The sequence below is a fragment of the Heterodontus francisci genome, chromosome 19, assembly GCF_036365525.1.
Source record: "Heterodontus francisci isolate sHetFra1 chromosome 19, sHetFra1.hap1, whole genome shotgun sequence".
NCBI lineage: Eukaryota > Metazoa > Chordata > Chondrichthyes > Heterodontiformes > Heterodontidae > Heterodontus > Heterodontus francisci.
Genome location: NC_090389.1, coordinates 29,567,787 through 29,576,474, shown reverse-complemented (window position 1 = coordinate 29,576,474; position 8,688 = coordinate 29,567,787). Strand labels below are relative to the sequence as shown.

General features: G+C 42.7%; 1 pseudogene; it reads left to right on the top strand.

Moving 5' to 3' along the window:
- Window positions 1–6,914: 6,914 nt before the first annotated feature.
- Window positions 6,915–8,375, top strand: LOC137380373 (fascin pseudogene; annotated as a pseudogene).
- Window positions 8,376–8,688: the final 313 nt, after the last annotated feature.

The window sequence follows — 8,688 nt, the reverse complement described above, 5'->3', positions numbered from 1 at the left end:
AAAGGCCTCATTATGCCCCCCGCCACTTGGCAACAGGACCATGATTTTAATATGTAAATAAATTAACTTACCTGAATTAATGAAGGTTGTGTCGCCTCCTGATTTGCTGCACCAATCTTCATTCGGGCGGCCAGTAATGCCGTGCCTTCGAATCCCCATTCGGGGAAACGAGGCGCGACTCCTGTGGGGAGGGGGTGGGAGCGGATCAAACTCTTTGGATTGGTTGGGAGGAGTGATGGAAAGGACAAAGGTTCTGAACTTTGGCAGGGGAAAGGTCATATATTCATGCTGGTATTCCAGGGGTGTAGTGGGGGGAAGGGCAGGAATAATGTGTAATACTACTCGGGGGGGGGGCGGTGGGAGAGTGGCTGGAAATATTTTTTTTTAATTATTTACAATAATCTGTACTGCACTTTACCTTTAAACATTTTAGTTGTCTTTAAGGGCTCTAAGCCTTTTTAAAATGGCGGCGGCACCTGCGCATTGACGCTGGATGCCGTTGCCGGGACAGCTTGCCCGCCCCCCTGCTCCACAACATCGGGGAGGGCGGCCACCCCGGCCATGCTAATGAGCCGCTACATTTGGAATCATGGCCGCTCCGCGATGTGGGCCCCGTGTGTGTGGACTGCCATGCTTTTTGCCCACTGCCAATTCCAGCGGCGGGCATATAAAATCCAGGCCATGGTGTCTCCAAATTCAAACTCAAATGAATGGGTGTGAAAAAAACTCCACTTTATCAAAATGGAATGAAGATGGGTGACACGCAGACCCTATTGTCTCACAATGGCCTCACCATCAGACACCATTTATGAGGACAATGGAAAAGAGAAACAATGGTCACATGACAGAAATAAGTGGTCTAATGAGGAGCTTAATAAAAGTATATGCTGGACAAAGACAGAGAACCAGAAAGAGAGAGATTCCATCTGCTCCAGCAGAAGAAGGGTCCTGCCTAAGAACACCATTTTTAAACTACAAATAGCCAGTGACTGGAAGTGCCTTGAACTCCATAGATGAGAAATTGTACCAGCATTTTTGACATTGAACTGTCACTGAGATACAACAAAATGAAGTCTACAACAACGCATTTGCGCTCCTGAAACTTTCCTACTTTTGTCTTCAGTGAACCAGCAGAAAGAAAAAACAGACCTTCACCATTCTTTTCAATCTTCAGCCCTGGGGAAGAACACCAGATTTACAGTGAACTCTTTTAAAAACAATTAGACCTAAACGCATGTTATCTTTTAATCTCTATCTTTTCTTGTGTGTGTGTGAGCGTGGGTGAAGTTGCAAATATTTTCAGAAATTGTACAATTTATATTTATCTTTTTTTAAACCTATGAGAAAACCTGTCATCTGTCTGGTTGCTGACCATTAAAACGCTCAGGTAAAAACACATTTATAATAAAAATTCTGTCTTCAGTCAGTTGAGTGGTAAAAAAGGGAAACCGTCCCCATCATTTCCCATCTGTCCGTAACACAGTACACAATTGGACAGTAGGATGCAAATACTCAGTTAACGTACCTTGTAATGGATCTAACTGATGCCAGCTTAATTATTGGTCATAATTAGGTGATTCTTTATTTGAATTCATCAGTGTGAGGCATGTTCGTGCTGACTAATGGAATATTCTTTTTAATTCCAGAAAGCAGAGTAGCCACCAAGCCCTTGTATGACATCTTATCCATTATGGATGCAATATCATATTGAAAGTGATGAGCTCCACACACAAATTCCTGATGCATCGTCATGTCACATGAAGCTCTCTCTGTGCCCAAATTCATAAAATGTACCCCATTATAATTATATCGATAAATCTCAGCTTCTTTCTGAGGTCCCTGCTATCACAGAAGCCAGTCCAATCAGGCAGTTACTGCCCCATCAGTCTACAGACAATCATCAGCAATGTGATGGAAGATGTCGTCAACCAGTAAAATTTAAGTCAATGGCAACTAGGGAGAAAACTTTCCACTGGTTGGAGTCATACCTAGTGCAAAGGAAGATGGTTGTAGTTGTCGGAGGCCCATCATCTCCACCCAGGTCATCACTGCAGGAGTTCCTCAGAGTATTGTCCTAGGCCCAACCATTTTCAGCTGCTCCATCAATGACCTACATTCCATCATAAGTTCAGAAGTGGAGATGCTCGCTAACGATTGCACAATGTTCAGTTTCATTCACAATTTCTCAGATAACAAAGCAGTCCATGACCTCATAGAGCAAAATCAGGACAACATTCGGGCTTGGGATGATAAGTGGGTGGTAACGTTCACATAAGTGCCAGGTAATGACCATCTCCAACTAGAGAAAGTCTAACCACCTCGCCCTAGCATGCATTGGCATTACCATCAACAAACTCCCCCAACATCAACAACCTAGTGTCACCACTAACAAGAAACTTCACTGAACCAGCCAGATGAATACTGTGGCTACAAGGCAGGTCAAAGGTTAGGTATTCTGTGGCGAGTGACTCAGCTCATGACTCCCAAAAACCAGTCCATCGTTTACAGGAGTGTGATGGAAGACTCCCCAATTGCCTGGATGAATGCAGTTCCAACAGCACTTAATAAGCTCAACAACATCCAGGGCAAAGCAACCTATTTGATTGGCACCCCATATACTACCTCAAACATTCACTCCCTCAACCACTGGCACACAGTGGCAGCATACTGTACCCATCTACAAGATGCACTGTAGCAACTCACCAAAGCTTCTTTGATAGCCCCTCACAAACCCTCAACCTCTACCACTGAGAAAGAAAAGTGCACCCGGCACTGTGGAACACCATCACCTCCAAGTACCCCTCCAAGTTTCACACCATCCTGACTTGGAAATAGATCACCATTCCTTCACTGTTGCTGGATCAAAATCCTGGAACTCCCTACCTAATGGCACAGTGGGAGCAGCTACATCACATGGACTGAAACAGTTCAAGAAGGTGGCTTACCACAACTTTCTCAAGGCAATTAGGAATGGGCATAAATGCTAACCTTGCCAGCAATGCTCGCACCTAGTGAATGAATGAATAGAAAAAAGAAAATAGAAAAAAATCACGAGTGTCAAAATCATAAGGTACCTGTGATGACCAGGTGAGAAAGAGGTCTAGGGTTTCCTTTCAGCCTTCACCTGGTCTTACCATAACAGGGTTTAATTTTAAACACACCATGTTTTTAGCTCCCCCTTCAGTTCACCGGTTTCCAATTAAAAGGCAAAGAAACCAGCACAAACAGGCGTCCTTAGGTTTAAAGAAGAAAAGTTGAAATTTATTAAACTTGAACTTAAACTCTAATTCGATTGACGATACATGACGTGCCCACGCTAGCATGCATGCGCGATACACACATGCACATTGAGACAGAAAAGAGCAGATGAAAATAAAGTGAAAAGTTTGAGGCATTATCTGAAGAGTTTATGTTACGGTTCATCGAGCTCACTGTAGAGTCCTTGATTTTGGTAAATCTTGCTTTTCGTTGGGGCCCAATATTCTTCTTAAACCTTGTTCGCTGTCAGAGACTTTTCTCTCTTGCAGTTCATGTGTCCTCAGTGGATTCAGAGGCTTGTGAGAAAGAGATGGAAGCAGACAGGAGAGATGTTCTCAGTTCAGGAGAAAACAGTCTTTCTCCCCAAACTGTTTGTACTAATTCAAACAAATCAGGTTGCCCAGCAGGTTAGCCATTTGACTAGCTGGTTTGACCATGTCCGTTTGTGTATTCGGCCATCTTAGCATTCTACCTGGAATGCAAGCTCCCCCACCTTCACTATCTGGTGATCAAAAGTCCATTGTGGGTTGAATGTGTCAGGGAATGGTCCTTTGTCCTTTCCAAGCACTGTCTGTTAATACGAAAATGTCTTTCCAGCAAGGGTCCATTGTGGGTTGAATGTGTCAGGGAATGGCTGCTTTCTCCTTCCAAACACTGTCTGTTAATATGCAAATGTCTTTCCAGCCAAGATCTGGCAATTTTTAAATCAAGTCCTTTCTTTACTTCAACAACAGTTTAAAATTTAATGTCGATGTGGCAAAATTAATATGCCTCATGCTTGGCAGGTGGGGGCCTGCATGACATACCAAATTTGTCATTAAAAGGAAGGATTGCTTTAGCCCGGAATTGTCGTGTTGCGAAGTACTGAAGATGTGTGTTTTGGACTTCTCAAAATCACTTACATATCTTGGAGATCGCCCCCCAGTGCCTGCATGTAAATTTGATGCTCTGCATGCATTCTTCTTTTAATAGCAGTATCCATGAGCTCTGTGTCTCCAAACTCTTCAGCTAAGGGATGACATTTCGTAATGTTCCATTCCCTAGATCCTCCTAATCACACATGCTCACCTAGCCCTCTCTCTCTGGATGTTGTCCCTGGCCAAGTGCTTGAAAGAGAGAAAGTGATTGACAGTGGGTGCCATGAAGTACTAGCAAGTCAGAAGCAGAGGGAACCAAGATGTTTTTCCTGAGCTGCCACTTCTTCCTCAGATTGCGTTGATGAAGAGCAGAGTTCTTCAAGTCAGACCGGCATGAGGGTTTTATGACATGGTTTGCAGACAGGCACAAATATGTCAGAAGAAGAGAAGCAGGATGTATAACAAACTTGTCTTCCTACTTTCTATCTTGACCTCCCTTCCTAGGAGCTGCAGTGCTCCTTGTCATGGTGCAGGGTGCAAGAGGACAGATATGTGGGAATATGACACTTGTCTCTAATCTGTTGTAGCAGACATGGGTAGTCTTGTCCTAGAAAAAGAACAAAGAAATGGCCAAATGTAGCCTCAGTAACCATAAGTTGCAGGAAAATTCAGGACTCTCAATGCAGCTGTAATAGGAACCCTGACAGATGAATTCAACAAGCAATTAATTCCACATGAAGCTTTTAATAAGGTGATTGCACACCAGGATGTGAGTGAAAGTCATTTCCTGGTGTAAAGGGCATCACATAGTTCATGAGCAATTACCTTAAGCTTTGCAAGTATTTTAACACAATGAGGAGCAAATGGTTACATGTAACATACATGCTTAATACGATGCATTCATGGATGATGTGGCTCCCTTATCTGTTAAGGTGATTAAACGTTTGCAGCAGTTTGTGGCTGTGGACCGAATAATGGAATTAACATTTACTGTCCTGTCACCTCCTTCTATTTCTCTGCATTTTACTCTTCTTGGGGCTCTCCAACTGTTGGTGCCAAACAGCACCTCCCTTCTGCAAAAGTATTTCAATTTCTGCATCTGTGTAGTGGAGGCCAACCTACAAATTTTCTGGTTTGCAGCAAAAAGTCTTTTGATGATACATGGTCATTTAAACTGCTGCAGCAATAAGGATTTGCTCAAGATCTGCAGCAATAAGGATTTAATGGTGCAAGCACATTTTTGAAGTGTGAAACAGGCACATAAATATTTGTTAAGGTGAGCTGGGCGCATGCACTCATTTACTCCAGAGTTACAACACCACCATATTGGTGCAGGCAGATAAAGAAGCATCCAGGGCTATGCTCGAAACAGGCATTAGTCCCTTTGCATATGCAAATAAGGGGCCTGAGTTTGAGGTCTCTAATACAAGAGTGAGTTGCCCTAAATACAACCAGCAATGAAGCAGTTGTGTTCAGGAAAATATGGTCTACAGGTGACCTAACCAGCACTCTTTAAAGGGACCACCGAAGACTGCCACCAAAAATTTAAGCTTTTTTAAAAGGAAAAGGAGAGCTCCTCTGGGCTCAACTAAAGTGCAAAAGACCATTGTCAGCCCTCACTCAGCACCCTCCTCCCAATCACTTCTGCCCTTCTTCCCTCCCTATAACTTCTCCCTCCCTTATAGTCACCTCCTACCCTCCCAATCGCTCTGCAACTTTTCCCAGATCTACTGGAAGGCCGGTGTGGAATTGAAATCCTCTTCTCTGGTAAACTGCCATAGCACACCCAACAGGTATCTGCAGCTTGCCGGCCTCATTTACATAAGACCCAATATCGAGCATGTCTGAGGTCAGCCTGTGCAGCTGCAGGGTGCAAATCAATTTCTAGACCACTATCTGCATCCCCCAGACATAGGCACTCTCAAAGAAATGTCATCACCCACCATATTCCAATTTAGTTCCCAAAACTATGGTGGGGTCAGTGCTAAAGATGTCGGGCTGGCAGAAGTTCTGCCCCATCATACTGGTAGGGATTACGCCATCAGAGAAAAACCAAGTGGTAGCATCATGAAGATTAGTAGTCATGACAAGATATCATTGTTAGGCTATAGCTTGAGGTTCTAATGGTTGTTTGTCATGTTTTGGTCATGACTAATTTTATAAGATTTTAGTGCCATGTTATTTTGCTTAAACTGCAAAATCAGGGCTGCCCCCAAATGCCTCAGTGGTAATAAAAGTCTTGTGTCTGTGAAGGCCAATTGTCTTCCCACTTTCATTTGAAATTTATCTTCAGTGTCTGTGCCTGTTGGGAGAAGCAGGCCTGCTCTTGTCACCATCTGTAGGAACATTGAAAACACATTTACAATTTCCACAGAAGTACTAGCTCGTTGAAATCTTCACTTGCAATGTCACAACAGCAATTTTTCTCCTGATAATAGATAGGCACTGACTGCATTTCCAGAGCTAAAATTACACAGGAATCAAACAAGTCAGTTTCGTTTGAAAGAAGGACTTATTTTAATCGCATTTCTTCTTAGCACTGTTTTTAATATGTGTAGTTTCATCTTTTGGGGGGTGGGGAAGTAAATTGTGGCTTTTGTTAAAAACACCATATATTGGGATAAGAGTGAAAATGTTTAACACAACCCCTTAACATGGCATCGCGAAATGTCACTGAAACTTTCAGTGCTATGTCACAAGCATTGCTAGGGAGTAGGACAATGATGTCAGTGCACATATAAAAACAGTTACTGACCAGATGCAGTGCATGTTCAAGAACAAGGTGAGAAGTAGTAGGAAATGGCATTTAAAGTGCTTCCTTTCGGTCTAATTAATTCAGCCCAAAAATATCTGACTGGAGAGGTGTTCAACTACAAAGTGAATGCAACAGGTTCCTCACTTCAGAAGAGCCAGGTATGGACCATTGAATTTACCAGGGAGGACTCCCCAATGGTCCATATCAAGAGTTCCTTTAACAGATACATTGCTGCAGACAAGGATGGCAAGATCACCTGTGATCAGGAAGCTCCCAGTCCAAATTGTGTCTTCCTCATGATGCTTCATCCAGACGGAAGAGTCTCCTTCCAATCGGAGCCCTCCAAACGGTATTTAGGAGGAAACCAGGATAACATCACATGCTTTGCCCAGGCTATCTCAGACAGTGAGAAGTGGGTGCCACACCTGGTCATCCATCCCAGTGTCAACATGTACAATCCTGGCAGGAAAAATTACCTCCGACTGAATGAGCAAAATGGAAGAGTGTGCTGTGATAAGAACCTACCCTGGGGTGCTGACTGTGTAATGACACTTTATTTCAACATCAAAGAGAAAAAATATGCCATAAGGACAGGAACTGGTAGTTTCATTGCTTACAATGGGAAGATTGAGCCCGAAGTAACACATAAGACATTATATCGCCTCGAGATAAAGAATGGCATGATCTGTCTGAAGGATATGTATGGAAAATTCCTATCTGTGAAGGACTGCAATGTTAAAACAATCAAAACTTTGAATCCTAGTTTGGATGAACTTTTTATCATAGACCCTTCTCCTGGACAGATCAGTATCATGTCCTTGGCTAATGAGAAATATCTCTCTTGTAAGCCTGGTCCAGCTGTTTATTCAAATGTTAATGATGTAAAGGATGCTGGAAACTTCCAAATTATGATGGATTCCACAACGAAAAAAGTCTGCTTCCAAAATATTTCAAACCACTACCTTGCAGTTGGTGCTAAAGGCTTCATTGAAGTTTCTAAGACTTTAGATTTTCACTGCTGGTTTCAAATTGTGTACAACTGGGAAAAGGCAGCTTTAAAGGCATCTGATGGAAGATATGTGACTGTGAATGCAGGTGGCCAGCTCTTAGTAGGGCCAATTTCAATTGGGAAACAGGAAGAATTTGTCTTGAAACTTACCAACCGATCTCAGCTAATACTCCAGAGTGAATTTGGCTTCATTGGCATTTTGCCAGGGAAGCAGACATTGGTTTGCAACAGACCTATGTACGAGGCAAGCAAAATAACTTCAACTGATGGCTTCTATCAGTTCAAAATAGTATCTCTTGGCAAATACTGGGAGGTAGATGAAGAAGGCTTCATCACTGCCACTGGAGAAATGTCTGTTAACTTTACTATTGAATTGATCACTTCAGACCAAATGATCCTAAGAGGACCCAATGGGAAATACATTGTAGCAGAATCTGATGGAAGCTTCAAAGCTGTAGGAGAAAGTGCCAAGTCTGCCACATTGTTCCGATACTAAGTAACTTTAGCAGTCCAAATCTTTGTGTACGCGTATGAAAATAACTCCTAACTCCAACTCAGGTTCAATCAGAATGAACGAAAGGAACCTTTAGTTCAAAAATATTAAACTCTATTCCTGCTATCAACTGTGAGTTTCACAACATTTAATATTTAGGAAATAATATATTACTAATAAATGCAATTTGAAGCTGGCCCCTCTGGTAATGTGCAGTGCGCACTGATACTAAAGTAGTGGACTGCAAGCTCTCCCTTATTTTTTTCCACTCAGTGAATTACTAATCTCAGGTAGGGCATAGTAGGACACAGATCAG